Source organism: Lampetra planeri, chromosome 16 (genome assembly GCF_965212315.1).
Source record: "Lampetra planeri chromosome 16, kcLamPlan1.2.h2, whole genome shotgun sequence".
NCBI classification, from domain to species: domain Eukaryota; kingdom Metazoa; phylum Chordata; class Hyperoartia; order Petromyzontiformes; family Petromyzontidae; genus Lampetra; species Lampetra planeri.
The window spans coordinates 992,025-1,009,393 of NC_136122.1; positions in this window are offsets into that span (position 1 = coordinate 992,025).

A 17,369-nucleotide genomic window follows, 5' to 3' on the forward strand; every position below is an offset into this window, starting at 1 on the left:
TGATATTAAACTTTAACTTTGATGAGAGGACGTATGACCACATGACAAAACAGCCCAGGGTAAAACGGTTTTTAATATGACTATTTCGCATGATCGTATAAACAATCACTGTTATCAAAAAATATATTCCAAGCATGTTAAACTTGATGATAATAGAATTATGTCTTTCCGTCAGACCTGTTCTTCACCTGAGGACGGCTGCTTGCGTTGTGGCCGAAACGGCGTGAGAATAGTTTTATGTTTTATTTTTATTATTTTATTATTTGCCTTCTACGTGACTTTACCGAAAGAACCAAGAAGAAGAATTATGGCAGTTCGTGTTGAGGTATTCAATCTAAGGATCGTTAAGGACAACAACATATTTTAATTATGCCAATCTCCACGACCAAAAATCTTAGATATTCAAAGTTATATAACCAGAGCCAAGTCCGATCGCCTTTGTCTCCCCAGTGGCGATCTTTCCATGCCACATCAGGTATTCATTATAAGGCTCAGATATATATAGCGTCAGATATATAGCGTCAGACGCTATCTTTCCGACATACCTGTTCTTCACCTGAGGACGGCTGCTTGCGTTGTGGCCGAAACGCCGTGAGAATTGTATTTTATTATGTTTTATTTTTATTATTTTATTATTTCCCTTCTACGTGACTTTACCGAAAGAAGCAAAAAGATAGCATGCTATTTTTGCGCAAATGCATTTTATATATAACTAGCGGGAAGTACCCGGCGTTGCCCAGGCGAAAAAGACACACACTCATCGACTTGCACACACACAGACATCGGCCCACACACATATCGACCTACACGCACACATATGGACTCAAACACACACATCGACTCACACACACACATCGACTTACACAGCAGTCCCCGATGATGCCACAGCTAGGGCAATTTTCTCCCTCTGGCGAACCTTAGCGAGGAGCAGGTTGAGAAAAAAGGTCTTTCCAGTACCGCCAGGTGCATCAAGGAAAAAATAACTAAAATTACTAAATTTTTTGTCTCAATGTTTTCTCTGTGTGCATCCATCAGCTTTGGTTAATTTTTCTCAATACATTTAAGAAGCTCTAAACCATCAGAGGATATTTAATGTAGGATCTCTTGAGCAAGGGCATGCAGGTTGTCCCTGTAGGGTGTTGGTAGTCCCATAGATGTGAGGTCTTTTCCACCAATGGGGTGCAGTTTGTGTTCAAGAAGGATGAGGGACTGTTTGAAGATGACATCAGAAAAGTTGACGTCGAGGTTTAGATTTTCTCGTTGAGCTCTGTGGAGGATGTCCTCACTCATGCCCTCTTTGTATTTTGCCAGAGTCCCATGGGGTTAGATGGCCTGCAAACTTGAAGATTTATGCAGAAGAGCAATGTCAGTCGGGAAGGGGACTGACTAACAGAAGCTTCTGTCATAGCTTTATCAAGATGCTGATCATCCTCAAGTATGCCACGAAGATTGCAAGCTTCCCTGTATGTTTGACAGACAACTTCTTCCACTGTTTTGAGGTCTTTGAAATATTTGGGTTGTTTGACAACATAGAGAAGCATTCGGAGAAGTAGCACCCCTGATTGTTGGGATGAACTGTGTAGACTCTTTGGAAGCATCAGATTCACCGTGAGCAGCACGTCGCTTCAATTTTTTTTAGCACTCCTTGTATAGTAGGAGAGAACTTCATGGTCAAGCAGGGTGGCAGAAAATGGATCACTTTGGTACAAAACAAAGAACTCCATAAGGGTGGAATCTTATGGAGCCAGTGCCTGTTGTTGGGCATTTCCTTCAGTGAAGTAGATGCATTGACCATTTTCGAGGTGAACTGCCAAATGGATTAGTGTGGGGGGAACGCTCATGGATGGGGAAGCCAATAATTCTCCAAATGGCCTCATTGCTGCTGATGTATCTTCCTTGGACAACATGTTTAACCTCATCTACACTTTGCCCCTCTGTTTTGTAAGGCAAAGACAGCCATGTCAGAGCCTGTGTTGATGTATTGGCAAACATATTTGATGGCTTTCACATAATTGCACAATTCCACATTAAAGTGTGCCTCGAAGATGTTGCACAGAAGAGGGCAGTAGGGAATTAGCCACCAGTTGTCAACCTTCATTTGATTGTTAGTGGCAGGTCTTGCATTCATGGCGAATTTGGATTGAACTGGCCACATGGGCCATGGACCATTTGCTTGCAGGCCACATAAAAAAGGGCAGGGTCTTGATGGGAGTCAGGTAGCTCAGCACTGATAAATTTGTCAATGTCACTTGCATGAATTTTTTCCCTCATCTATAACAAAATATGAGCATGAGGAAGATGACGTATTTGGCACTCAATGGTGTGCAAGTTACTGCTTGTCTTTCTAAAGACGCCACCTTCGTTAGTCATAATAAGCATCATGAGGTCATCAACTATGAGTTTAAAGATCCTTGTGTGTTTGTTGGCTTTTGGTTTGGATAAAGCTCAAACTGGATCTCCTTCCATTTCGGATTGCAAGTGAAGGTAATAAAGAGATCAGGCCTGCCATCTTGGCTAATGTACGTCACGGCATCTTGATTCTTCTCATGCATGTATCTTGGTCCAGCAGTGAAGGATGAAGGCAAAAAACTAATCTGCCCACATTCTGAGCATTTGCATCTCGTCGGAATTGATAGCATCCCAGAGATGAGCGTACTGTTCAACACGCAGGTGTTTTTGATTCAGTTGAATGTAAAGAAGGCGCTCACTCAATTTTGGCATACTCATCGACAACATACTGGTAAAAGAGGTTGGCGCACCATAATGTGGTTTCCTCCTCTGTCCATGATCATGAAGGAATAGAAGTCTTTAGAGGAGACGGTTTGGTGAGGATGTCTCTGTCCTGTAGCTTTGATCATTATAATTTGAGGAATCTGGACATGGTAGCCATCTTGGCCTTGCCACAGTAAAATGGGGTATTGTAGGGCATCATATGCTCTGTTTGCGTCAGAAAATCGTTTGATGGTGTTGTCTTGGTAACGAAACACAATGTCTCTCTTACCATGCTCCTCACCCACCATAAGAACAACAAGCTCAACAAAATTTGGGGCATTGAACCTTCCTGCGTGCTCCCCGCTTGGGTGCAAAGAAAAGGTGCGGTACGCCAAATGTAAAATGGATGATTTTCCCACAAATGTAACAAAATGATAGACGAAATGAAATCGGCTGTAGCTAAGAAAGTCCAACGTATTTAGCAGTATAACATAGAAATCGGCATCGCAGTACTGCATATCAGTAAATAGTGTGACGTGAGCAAACCAAATAGAAATGTATTGAAGAAAGAAACTAGAATACGTCTACATTATAGAGCAGCAGTACGCACATTTAAGTTAATAAGCAGGCTACGGTCTAGATTATAGACTGGCAGTATGCTGACTCAATGACCTAAGCATTGCTACAGTCGACATAATAAGCTGGCAATATGGTCAGCAGCTTAAAAAGCAGGTACAGTCTACATAAAAGACTGGCAGCACAGTGAGCGAGGTAAAGAAGCAGGCAACAGATTATAGACTGGCATACACTTACCCTGGCCAGTAGCAATATTTACAGTGTAGATAATAGACTGCCAGTGCACTGACTTTCATTAATATGCAGGCAACAGGCCACATGACAGACTGCCAGTCAACTGGCACAGCTTCATAAAAACACATTAATATTTAGCAACTTAATTTTTAAATATTAGTTCTCTACACACAAACATTCATATTTGAAAATTTCCAAACTTATTTTTATATTAATAGTTTTCTATGTACTTGAGTTTAGCGAAAGAAGCAAGAAATTAGTACTTAACATTGCCGTGGTGAGGCCGAGTCCTGTGCAGAGCCCCCGGCCTTGCCTAGATTGCCCAGCTGGCCAAGGTGGCACCTTGGCATGCTGGGGGCTGGGCCGCTACCCCCGCCAACACCATCCCCCCGCCCGCGCTACAATAATACTATGTAAGCGCGATAATATAAATATCTACCGACTGTATAGTAGTAACTGCACGCATCGGAGTGGGAGGGGGACATGAAACTTTGAAGAATTTACCCCAGCGTTGATTTGCATTATGAAGGCAAAAAATAAATCCCAACCCCCCCTGCACTGATGATGCACGTGCGATTCAGTACACTACATAAAATCCGTGATCTAATTCCATCTGTGAAAGATGTCATTCCTGACTTACAATACCTTGGAGTCTACAAACTGAGTTGCAGCTGTGGTGATTGTTACATTGGAGAAACGAAACGTCATATCTCTGTCTTCTTGGTTCTTTCGGTAAAGTCATGTAGAATGGAAACAATAAAAATAATAAAATAAAACATAAGTAGTACTAATCACATACCTGCATTTCCCATAAATATTCCCATAAATATGCTAAATTCCTCTTGATATGCAAATTCTTTTGTCAAGGCGCCCTTCCCCCCCCCTTCCAACCCAGCTTAAATATACGCTCCAAGCATGGTGCTGTTTCATTCAGACGCTGTCTCCCCGACAGACCTGGTCTTCACCTGATGACGGCTGCTTGCGTTGTGGCCGAAACGTCGTGAGAATTATTTTATTATGTTTTATTTTATTATTTTTATTGTTTCCATTCTACGTTACTTTACCGAAAGAACCAAGAAGATGAATCCCTGCAGTCACGAAAGCTTTAAATCGAAAGTCATATCTCTGATCGTGTCCGCGAGCACAAGTCAGATCTGAAACACGGCAAAATTGAGTCTTCCGCCGTTGCCGATCATTGCTACAACGCTGTGGGCTCTCATGAGATTGTCTTTTCCGAGACCAAGGTACTCTGCAAACCTCCTGGCTACCATCAAAGGTTTGTACACGAAGCCATCCAGATATACAAACACAGACATAATTTCAACCGTGATGATGGGTACAAACTGAGTAATCATTGGAGAGATGTTATTAAACATGCAAAAAAGATTTAACTACACATATTTGTGACCATCTTATTTGACAGGCACTATTCTTTAGTTACCGTACAGTTTACTGATAGACAGCCAGTTTTGTTTTATCATGTTTAGCTTCGTTTTTCACACACTGGTTTCCTGCTTTAAGTTTTACCCACCCAGCAACATAGCAAGGGGCTGTTTCTTCCTGACCTGCTTTTCTGCTTCTACCATCTACATAACAAAGGCTCAGTCCCATTAGCAGCAGCCGCACCTTAACAACTCTGGCACCTCCCAGCTCAACCAGTCTACATAACAAAGGCTCAGTCCTAGCAGCAGCCACAGCCGCACCAACCTTATCTTCTTCTAATATATAAAAGTCTCTGCGCGCTCGTGCTTGCGGGGGATTTGGCTCTCGGATGGTGGGGACGTAGAAAAACATTTGACAGGCGGCACGCCCTAAGTCCCGCAGTGGGAATAGGCTATTCCGTTTTCCCATCCGTAAACTTTAAAGTAGTTTAATTTACACATTTGTGCCGTTTCTCTTATCAATGATTTACTTATTGCAAGACATCGACTGTACCAACTGACGCCAATTGCGTGGGGGGGGGGGGGCCTGCCAAGTGCTGCGTGTTCACTCGAGCTCATGGGGGACATTTCCTTTTACGCGTTTTACAGCCAACACATACACACATGACGCTGCAGATATTTCTTCACAGTGTCATGTCCTCTTCGCCCCCCCTAACACGATGCGTCCAGTTTATAGTACAGACTCCGTAGATAATAATATTTAGGTGCTTACATACCATTATTCTTGCACGTGCGAGGGATGCTGGGGGGGGGGGGTAGCGGCCCAGCCCCTAGCCTGGCAATGTGCCAACTCTGCCGCCTCTCCAATGTAGGCCAGGACTGGGACTACGCATGCCACAAGGCCTCAACATGGCTATGGTAAGTACAAAGTTCCTTGCTTCTTACGCTAACAACTCAAGTCCATTGTTTACTATTGTTAAACACATTAGTTCACAAACATTACAATAATAATGTTTGCGTGCAGAACATTTATTACGTTTATTGCTTATTATTATTAAACAAATGCCTTGCCAGATATTGTGTGCAGATAACAACGCAGGTTCATTGTTTACCATTATGAAACAAGTTGACAGATGTTACAATAATTATGTTTGTGCGCACAAAAGTATTTTTAAATCCTTTATATTAAGTTCGCTTGCTTGCTTGCGTGCTTGCTTGCGTGCTTGCTTGCTTACGACCGTGCAAATCTTTCGGTCGTTTTTTAACCCACTTCCCGTGATCCAATCGAGCTGACATTTTCCACACAGACTCGTTGTGCGAGACAATTAATGTTCGTGAAAAAAAATTCCCAAAATTTTACATTGTTTAGGGAAAACAAATTAAATATTTAATTACCAATTGCTTAATACTGGCAGACAATCATCTGACCCATAGGTGGCAGCCATCTCAAGCCAGAGGACGAGAAGACTCTAGCCGCCACGCATATAAAGGATTTATAGTGGAAAACTTTGTTTTTACGGGTTTACTTGTTTAATTTTTACGTTGCTCAATTTTCCTTTTTTTTGCTGCACTTTTATGACGCTGCCACGGTCTACTGCCAGTCTGTGATTTCTGGTTATTTCTTCAACACATTTCTATTCTTTCCATCGCTCACGTCACGCTATTTCATCATACGTAGTACTGCCATACTGATAGCTGTGCCATCATCGGGGATTGCTGTGCCCGTCGATGTGTGTCTTTGAGTCCATATGTGTGTGCGTGTAGAGCCATGCATGTCTTTAATTCCATGTGTGTGTCTGTCTTTTTCGAATGGACAACGCCCCATGTGTGTGTGTACGTCAAAGTGTTTATGTGTCTGTGTCAGTCCAAGTGTGCGTGTCAGTCCATTTGCGTGCGTATCAGTCGCTGTGTGTGTGTGTGTGTAAGTCCATGTGTGTGTGTCTTAGTCCATATGTGTGTGTGTAAGTACATGTGTGTTTACGTCAATGTGTGTGTGAGTCCACGTATTGCTGTGTGTGAGTTGGTGTGTGTGTGTGTGAGTCGCTGTATGTGTGTACATCCATATATGTGTGTGTAACTCCATCTGTGTATATCTCAAGTCGATGTCTATGTGTGACAGTCCACATGTGTATGTGTGTGTACGGCAATGTGTGTGTCACTCTATGTATGTATGTGTGTAAGTCCCTGTACGTGTGTATGTCGATATGTGTGTGTAACTCCATGTGTGTGTATCTCAAGTGCATGTGTGTGTGAGTCCATATGTGTGTGTGTCTCAGTCCATGTGCGTGTGTGTTAGTCGCTGTGTGTGCATGCCTCCATGTTAGTCAGTGTAACTCCATTTTTTTGCGTGTCTGTAGGTCCATGTGTGCATCTTAGTCCATGCCTGCTCAAGGCCTATGATACCATCAGTAGGCCTGGCCTCTGGGTTGCTCTTCGTGCTTTCCGAGTCCCTGACCCACTGATCACCATCCTTAAGGACCTTCATGATGGTGAGTGGCCCCACGTCTAACTACGTGGCCGTGAGTCAGAGCCATTCCCTTTACACCTTGGGGTGCAACAGGGATGTCCTCTGGCTCCCACATTATTTAACATATATTTGGACCACGTAGTTTGTCAAGTCTTCAATGCCTGTACCCAGAGCCGGCCCTAGACCTTTGGGGGCCCTAAGCAAAATTTGGTTGGAGGCCCCTTTGATGTATGATTTTTTTCACCCACTAGCTAGCAGTGACTCTAGGGGGCCCTCTGCTGGCCACGGGGCCCTTTGCAATTGCAAGGGTCGCTTAGTGGCTGGGCCGGCTCTGCCTGTACCGAAAAAATTTCCATCTGCTACAGATACAATGGGAGGCTGATCGATGCCCGGGTGCGGTCAAGGGATGGCTTCCTATTCCTCAACCACGTTATGTATGCCGATGATCTGCTAATTGCTGCTCACTCGGAGGAGGAGTTCAAGGTGCTGCTGCTGAACCTGGAGCTTGCCACCAAGAGGTGGGGCCTCACCATCAGCCCCACCAAAACTAAGCACCTGCCTGGCAATTTCGTACCATCGGACACTCCACCCCCACAATTCCCAATGGGCGATGGGGCAGTTGTGGAGACAGTGGAGAGTTTATCCTACCTTGCCAGTGTGCTAATGACCGGCTCCAGTTTAACAGCAAAGGTCTCACTCCGAATCAGTCGAGCTGCAGTATCTTTTCATTGGCTGCGTAATGCTGCGTGGAAGCTACCTGGTCTATCACTCCGTACGAAGCTTCAGGTCTTCTCGGACACGGTCATTCCCTCCCTTCTCTACGCTTGCGAAACTTGGACCCCCCAAATGGAACATCTTCACCGGTTAGAAACATTTAGGATGGGCAGCCTACGATCCATCCTGGGTTTAACCAGGCTGCATTGTGTGAGGAGCTCACAAATCCTTGAAAGATGTAGACAAAGTCCCATCGGTGACCTCCGGCAGGCAAGGCTGTGTTGCCTGAGTCATGGTGCCCGCATGGCCAGCCACCGCATGCCTAAATAAATTTTGTTCGGCCAGATCGAGGGGGCTAAACGGGCGCAGCACGGGCTGGAGAAGACATGGAGTGATGTGCTACAGGAGGACTTGGAGCTGAGTCCACTTGCGGATGACTGGTACCAGCCGTGTCAAGATCGGCCTCTGTGGAGGAGGCTCCTGAAGGACGGTACTGGCCAGTTGGAGGCAGTCACCCTCCAACAACAACGGAGGGCGGAGAAGCGACGCTCACAACAACAAGCGGAGCGCCGGGTGGCTAAAGCACAGTAGGGGCCACAGGTGGTGCATCAGCCAGACGTCTCAGTCAGTCGACCTGTGCCATCAGGGTTTGCCCCGTGACCTCCTGTCAGTGAGCGTTCGACATTTCACGTGGCTTCAAGGTGCACATAGCCTGGCACAAGCATTGTCGTGACATCACCGCCACTTAGTGGCGAATGGCGGTTGTTGTTGTTCAGTCTATGTATGTATGTGTGAGTCCATTTGTGCGTGTAACTCTATGTGCGTGTAACTCTATGTGTGTGTATCAATGGAATTGCGTGTGTCTGCCTTTTTCGCATGGGCATCGCCGGGTACTAACCGCTAGTCATAATAAAAAAAACTCCTATCCAGGGGCCTACCCTGGCTCCTCCCCCCTCAACCAGTATATATACAAGGTCAGGTCTCTTGGAATTTCTCTTTACTTGATACAGCAATCGTGCTGTGACGGTTCCACCTGAAGACGGAAACTTGTGTTGCCTCCGAAACGTCGTGATTTTTTATTTTACTTTTATTAATTTAAAAAAAAAAATTTACCTACGTGACTTTACCGAAAAAACCTAAGAGTTTGAATCCTTGCAGTCACAAAAGCTTCAAATCTAGAATGCAGTCCTAAGGTTGCATTGCCCACCAAACGCCATAGCTACATAGAGTGCGTTGCTGCGCGCTGATTGGCCGAGACGAATGTAAACAAACATTCCATGACACTGCTCAAGAAACGTATTTCATTATAATTTGATATTTAATTATATCGTACTGTTTATGGATTGTATTATTTACTCGTTTCAGTGGATCTATTTATTACTTTACTTTCTTTGGTACCATTAAAATAGTGGAAATAAATCCAAAGTACGTATTACTGAAACTTCGTACTGTAATGGGAACCGACAGTTGCACCACCTCGCCCAGGCGGCGCTTCTTTCGTGGGCAACTGACGTCGGTGGTGACGTATGTCCAGCTCGCTAAGCGAATTGCTGTTGTGCACAAGCTTTAGTGGCCTTAAAGGCGAACTGGAAAACGGCCTCTACTGTTCATCCATCTACGGTCAGCTTGCTTTGTACAGGCTGAGGTTTCCGCGGGCAAATGGCAGCTACCATCAGAGAAAATCACCCAGGATGTGTCTGGCATCACTGTGGTACATTTACTACACTATCAAATTACTTATGCTAAGTAGGAATATATATGTTATATGTAAGCTGTATACCATAACTATGTATAATATATTCAAGCTGTAGAATGTCAATAATTTAATAAACTTGGTTAACACCACTCCTTTTTCTAATTATGCATTTCATGCTTTTAGACAGCCTCTTTTATTTTTATACATTTGGCTTTGTCACTAAATTTCAGTGTACTATGTGTAATGCGAGCGTAAACGGGCTCGCGGGATGTGACGTAACAGGTGGGAGGAGTTAGGGTCACGTGGGGAGAGGGAGAGCTTTTAAGGACAGGAACCGGAAGGGCTAGGGAAGAGTGTGGGAATAAAGACAGGAGGAGGCCACGCAGGGCAAGAGGAGGAAAGTGGCGTGATCGCCACAGGTCGGGACTCGGCACCGTTGGCCAGCGGTGTCCGGGCACGGAGGCGACGGAGAGGCAGCAGTGGGGCTGCATAGTGAGCAGCCGTGGGGCTGCAGGTCGGAGGCAGAGAGGCTGAGTAACGAGCCAGCAGCGGTGCTGCATAGTGAGCCAGCAACAAGTCGGCAGGAGCGATGGCAGCAGTGGGGCTGCCGAGCGGGAGACGGAGGAGACTCTGAGCGAGATGCCGTGCGGGCAAAGTTGTACGAACCAATAAAGGACAACGGAGACAGACCCAGTGCAAGAGTCCTTTATTACACTGGTGTCAGAAGTGAAACGGCATGTCAAAACAGCTCAGAAGAACGAATATCCCCGCACCATCGTCTGCTACATCTTCCGACGACGACGACCTTCCTCAGGCAGTGGCACTGCCAACGATGGAGGGAGAAATCGACGCGGGAACGAGTGACGGCCCGGGGGTGCAAGAGGTCGCCGCTTCGGTGGATCCGCCCGCGCCGGGGGATGCTGACCAGCGATGGAGACAGATGGCGGCCTAGCTGGAGACCTTGAAGACCGTCTTGGCGCAACTGTGCGACCTCGTCACGCCGGCGACGGGTTCGGGGAGGCCCGGGGGTGAACAACAGACCAGGGCCTTGCCTGCGCCACCAGTGCCCTCCGCCATGCGGCACGAGGACGCCATCTTGAGCGTGGCGGGAGAAGAACCGCGGGAAGCCGCCATCTTGCGCCCTCCGCGGCGGGAAGCCGCCATCTTTGACACGTTGCGGTGCGACGCCATCTTGAACATGCCACGCGATGCGCCGTCTGCGGAGGACAGCGGAGCGACGACCCGCAGCCGTCACTTGACAACAGTTAAAGAATTTTTAATTGTAGGCGACTGGAGTGCGTTCGCCTGCCGATTTTTGGCGGCGGTACGCTCCGCCAGATGGACTGACGCAGAGGCCCTGGAAGTTCTGCCAACTCTCCTCGACGATGAGTCGGTCAGATTTTTCCATTCCATCAAGGCTGAGAAGAAGAAGACACTGAGAGGGGTTTTTGACGAGATGGCGGATGCGTACGAGCCACCGGATGACGCTCACCGACGATTCGTTCAGCGCCAGCGAGCACCCGAAGAGTCGCAGGTGGCATACAGGGGTGTTGTCCTGGAATTGGCCATGGCCGCATACCCTGAGACGGAGCCTGACCTATTGGAACCCCTCATTTTGGGCAAAATGCTTGAGCTATCGAGAGATTTGGGGATCCCTATGCCGGTGTGCGGCCATGAGAAGTTGATGTTACAGGCTGCTGTGAAGTATTTGGATGCCCAGTTTAATCTGCGCCGTTGGAAGCAGGTGACAGCGTGGACGGGGGGGCCCATCGTGGAAGGGGGTGCCGTGGGTTGGGATCCCAAAAAGGCGGTGTACGTTCCTGACGGGGGGGGCCCGCAGGAATTGACGGCCGCCTCTGCGCAGTGGTCTGCCCGCGGGGGGCCGGGGCCGTGATCTGCGCCGCCGACGCGGGAGCACTGTGCGTCGCAACGACGTCGAGTGTTTTCGCTGCGGTCGCAAAGGCCACTTCGCCAGGGATTGCTGGGCCCGTATCCCGGGGCCGCCCCAGCAGGAGGCCTCGACCACAGATGTGCCACGGAAGGACCCTCCTGGACAGGCAAGTCGGTGCGCACCAGACACCCGGCAAGGCTTGGCACCTCATTCATCACCGTTGCTGCGCGATCCGGGTGTCGTTAACAACGGGAGGCCGCCGACTGGCCTATGTCGCTCGGTAACGCAGTGGCATAAATTGGCACGGCGGGTTGTTGCGGCCGCTGCTGGTTCGTTCACTGTGCCGGGTTCTATACAAGGGGTCGACGTGCGTATTTTAGTGGACTCCAGTGCGTCCGCGACGATTATATCGGATGTCATTTTCCATCTGTTGGGCATCCCGCCGGACGCAGTGCTCCCGGTTTACGATTCCTGTGTAGCAGCGAACAGGGGAAGTATGGGCATTGTGGGCCAGGTGGACGCCAATATATCCATCGGGGGAGTGTCGGCCTCGGGAACTGTGTTGATTTCGAGGTCCCTTGCGGTTCCGTGTTTGTTGGGAACTAATTTTCTGGCCAAAATGGCCATTCTAATAAGAGTTAATCAAAATTGCATTGAATTACCGGGGGGTCGATAAATAACGTTTTTGCCGTCGCCCTGGGGGCGACCCACTCCGGTCTGCCAGGTGCAGGCGCTGTCCGAAGTATCTGTTGACATTCCACCTGGCTCACAGATGCTTATCCCCTTGCGATATCGGAAACCGGTGCCTGGGCGGGAAGGAGCGCCTGGGGTTTTGTTATCGCCGTCCGCAACTATAACGGGCGGGTCGGCGCTGGTCGGGGCGCAAACTATTATCCGGCCGGACCAGCAGCCGTTTTTGCAGGTGCTCAATGGGAGTACGGAGAATGTTTGCGTGCCGGCCGGAACGGTCGTGGCCCATGCCACAACAGCGTTCACGGCCCAGGTCGGTCTGGGCCGCCGGGATGTGGTTGGCGGAGTTTCGGGCCCTACGGGCCAAGATGATCGCTGGGTCGCCGAATTGTGCGGGGAAAATTCATCCCTCACCGGGGAACAGCGATCCGCGCTTCGCGCGCTATTGTTGAGTTATTCCGATGTGTTTAGCTCCGACGAATTGGACTTGGGACGCACCTCCCTGCTTTCCCATCATATTGATACGGGGGACGCTGCTCCGATTCGGTTGAACTCGCATCGGATGAGCCCGGCGGAGCGAGACCATGTTCGTGGAGCAGTGGATGACATGCTGGCTGCGGACATAATATCTCCGTCTAACAGCCCATGGGGCGCGCCTGTAGTCTTGGTCAAAAAGAAAGATGGCAAATTGCGATTTTGCGTCGATTTTCGCAAATTAAACAAAGTGTCCGTGGCGGATGCGTACCCCCTGCCGGGTATGGATGATTCCCTCGATGTCTTGTTGGGGGCGAAGTTCTTTTCGACGCTGGATCTCTCTTCGGGATTCTGGCAGCTTCCCCTCGATGAGTCCTCGCGGGAAAAGACTGCTTTCCGTACGCCACAGAGCCTATTTCAATTTAATTGTCTTCCGATGGGGTTGAATGCTGCCCCCGCCACATTTCAGAGGTTGATGGAGCTGGTATTAACGGGGTTGCAGTGGGAGACATGTCTGATATATTTAGACGACATCATCGTCTTTAGCCGCACATTTGACAAACATCCACAGAGACTGGAGGCGGTGTTCGCCAGGATGCGCTCCGCCAATCTGAAATATAAACCTAAGAAATGTCACCTATTGCAACGGTCTGTGCGCTATTTGGGACATATAGTCAGTGCCGACGGGGTTGCCACGGATCCGGAGAAGACGGCGTGCGTCTGCAACTGGCCAACCCCGGCCACGGTGGGGGATGTGCGTCGCTTCTTGGGGTTTGCCTCATATTACCGTAGGTTCGTTCCCAATTTTGCAACGATCGCTAGGCCTCTGCACCTCCTTACGGATAAAGGACGAAAATTCAGTTTGGGACCGCCAGAGGAGGCGGCGTTTAAGGGCCTGCGCGATCGTTTGGCGACGGCGCCAACATTGGACTATCCCGATTTTGATCACCCTTTCATTCTGGACACGGACGCGAGTGACACGGGCATTGGGGCCGTTCTGTCGCAGTCCAAAGGCGGTGTGGAACGCGTGGTGGCGTACGGTAGCCGCATCTTGTCCCCAGCGGAAACCCGCTACTGCGTCACTCGCCGCAAACTTTTGGCCATTGTCTATTTTCTCCGCCAATTTCGGCCGTATCTCTACGGCCGTTCGTTTATTGTGCGCACGGATCATGCGGCTTTACAATATGCTCTGAGGGTAGACCAACCATCTGGCCAGCTGGCACGATGGTTGGACACTCTGCAGGAGTTTTCCTTCCAAATTCAGCATCGGAAGGGGGCACGTCACGCGAATGCGGACGCGCTCTCCAGGTTACCGCAAGGATCCGCTTGCGCGTCGGGTACGCATAGGTGTACGCCGACCCAGCAGCCCCCTCGGCCTATTGCGTTAGCGGTCGAGGTGCCTGAGGCTCCAGTGTGCCTGGGCCCGGCCGATGGGGTTCTGAACCTTCCACGAGCGGTGTGGATTCGTGAACAAATGCTTGACGACTCGTTGGGGACCCTGCGGAGTCGGGCTGCAAAGGGCGGGGGGGGACTGGTTTCCGGAGGGATGCCGGGGGCCGCCTCCCCCCCGCGACGGACTGCTGATGTGGAGGGAGGGGTTACATGATCGCTGGCGTCTGGTTGTACCATCGTCGTTACGGTACGAATTGATTAGGACTCTGCATTGCGACACGCTATTACACCTGGGGGTGCAGAAAACCTTGTTGACGTTGCAGCGAGACTACTTCTGGCACGGCATGATGACGGATGTCGTCGGGCACGTTCGCGCGTGTCCCGAGTGTGCCCGGCGGAAGCCGCCTAAACACCCATATGTGCCGCCGATACAGTCTATACAGGTGTCTCGAGTTAACGAGTTGGTGGCGTTGGATATTTTGGGACCCTTCCTGCCATCCGCTAAGGGTAATACATACTTGCTAGTTGGGGTGGAGTATCTCTCCCGCTGGCCAATGGCCTGGCCCTTGCCCGACCAGTCGGCGGCGTCTATTACGGACGCCTTTCTATTTGGATATGTCATGGACAAAGGGGCGCCGGAGAGGCTGCTCACGGATCAGGGCTGGAATTTTTCTTCTGAATTGTTGGGGGAGGTGTGCGCTGCTCTGGGGACCAAAAAGATCCGGACATCCCCCTACCACCCGCAGACGGATGGCATGGTGGAACGACTAAATCGGATGCTGTCAGCCATGCTGTGTCACACGGTTAATGAGAAGCAAGCTGACTGGGATTTGCACATCCCTGGGGTACTCTCGGTATACCGGATGACGCCTCACGCGTCCACAGAATATTTTCCGTTTTTTCTCATGTACGGTCGCGAAAACGTGCCGCCAATGGATGTGCAGTTGGGAACGGGAGTGAGAGGGCCTACTAAGCCTCTCCCCGACTACATTCAGGACGCCGTTCGCCGCGTCGCTGAGGCGCGGGAGGGGGCCCGATTGGCTACTGCCAAAACCCAGGCCCGAAACGAACGTTGTGCTCGACGCTCGAAGGGGAAGTGCCCCTGGAAGGTGGGGGACATGGCTTGGCTGCATTGCCCGCAGGTGCAAGCAGGAACCTCCCCTAAATTGCATAAACCATGGCAGGGGCCTGTTAGGCTCATTGAGGTTCCTAACCCGCAGTCCGCGCGCGTTCGGTTCGGATCTCGGCGCTGGTACGTCCATACGTCTCGGTTGAAACCATACGTGGCCCCTCGGACGGATGCGTCATCTCCTGATGTTGCCTTGCCGGAGTCTGTTGCTGCCGACGCACCCTTGCCTGTGCCTGTTGACCCTGCAAGAGCGCCTGTCGTCCCTTCTACAGACAAACCGGCCGTGACACTGCAGGAGGCAGCGGACTCTGCTCTGGGTGGGCCTACCACGGCTGCGGGGACACCTGACCCCGCCGCCCCTCCAACCCCACCACAGACACGGTTGCGGGACACCCCGGACTCTGGTCCTTCGGGGGAACGGGACCTTGGCGTTGGCGGGCCTCCAATAGCGACAGGCGGTTTTGATCCTGTCGCTCCTAAAACCCCGTCGCGTTCTCGGTCTGCAGGGGGGCCGCCGCTCGTCCGGGACGGGCCGGCGACCCGCACGTGTTCGAAATCTCTTTCTTTTCGTTGATTGTTGTTTTCGTTCTTGTTGTTATTGTTATTATCGTTTCATTCTCCGTTGTCCGGTCACGGCTGATGGTTGGTGGTCGATCGCATTACTTGTTCTGTTTCAGCCGAGGACGGCTGGAATTTTCTCTACGGGGGAGGGTGGTGTAATGCGAGCGTAAACGGGCTCGCGGGATGTGACGTAACAGGTGGGAGGAGTTAGGGTCACGTGGGGAGAGGGAGAGCTTTTAAGGACAGAGAGTGTGGGAATAAAGACAGGAGGAGGCCACGCAGGGCAAGAGGAGGAAAGTGGCGTGATCGCCACAGGTCGGGACTCAGCACCGTTGGCCAGCGGTGTCCGGGCACGGAGGCGACGGAGAGCCAGCAGCGGGGCTGCATAGTGAGCAGCCGTGGGGCTGCAGGTCGGAGGCAGAGAGGCTGAGTAATGAGCCAGCAGCGGGGCTGCATAGTGAGCCAGCAACAAGTCGGCAGGAGCGACGGCAGCAGTGGGGCTGCCGAGCGGGAGACGGAGGAGACTCTGAGCGAGACGCCGTGCGGGCAAAGTTGTACGAACCAATAAAGGACAACGGAGACAGACCCAGTGTAAGAGTCCTTTATTACATATGTATTACAGTGCTATATATATGCATGGAATGAATGATATATCGAAGCAGTCCCACCTTTTCACAAACTAAGGCTTTAATAAAAACAAATACAGTAAACTGTCTCTATCCGCAAAAATTACATTCTTGAAAATACTCGCGAATGTAGAATTTGCGAATGCAGAATCCTTGTTCAGATGGGAAAAATGGGGTTATGTTCCTGGCATGAGTGAACGTGGGGGGGGGGGGGGGAGGTACATCTTTAATAACAGTGAATACAATAAATAAATGATAAAGAACAATGTAGCTTTTTATTATTATCTTTGATGATGATTTTACAACAACGGAGGTGGTGGTAATGGTGAACATGACTCCTCAGGAGATGCAGGTGTTTGATAACATTGCACAGTTATCATTTTAGCACTCTGGAGAGCACTAGCCTTAACACATTCTCCGATTGCTTTCGCGTTCTTTTTAATTGACCTCACAGTCGACTCATACCAAAATGCATAAATGAGTCGACTGTAACTACGTATATAAAGTAAAATTGCACAGTAGTGAGTTCAGAGTGGGATCACTGGGAGACTGAGGACTAAGCGGGAATCCGAGAGGGCATGCCTAATCTTCGCAGACCATTTCAAATGTAACAACATTTTGCGCGTACCTCCCCGGTGTCGGTGGTCCGGCACTACAGAGACTCACTAATACTGGAGCCCGTGTGGGTTGCAAATAGGAAATTAGTATACATCTATATATATAAAAGGGAAATTTGTGAATATGTGTGTCAAAAATGTTTAGCATACTTCCCGACATGCAACACACTTGAAATTTGGCATGTGGATTTGAAGCTTTCGTGACTGC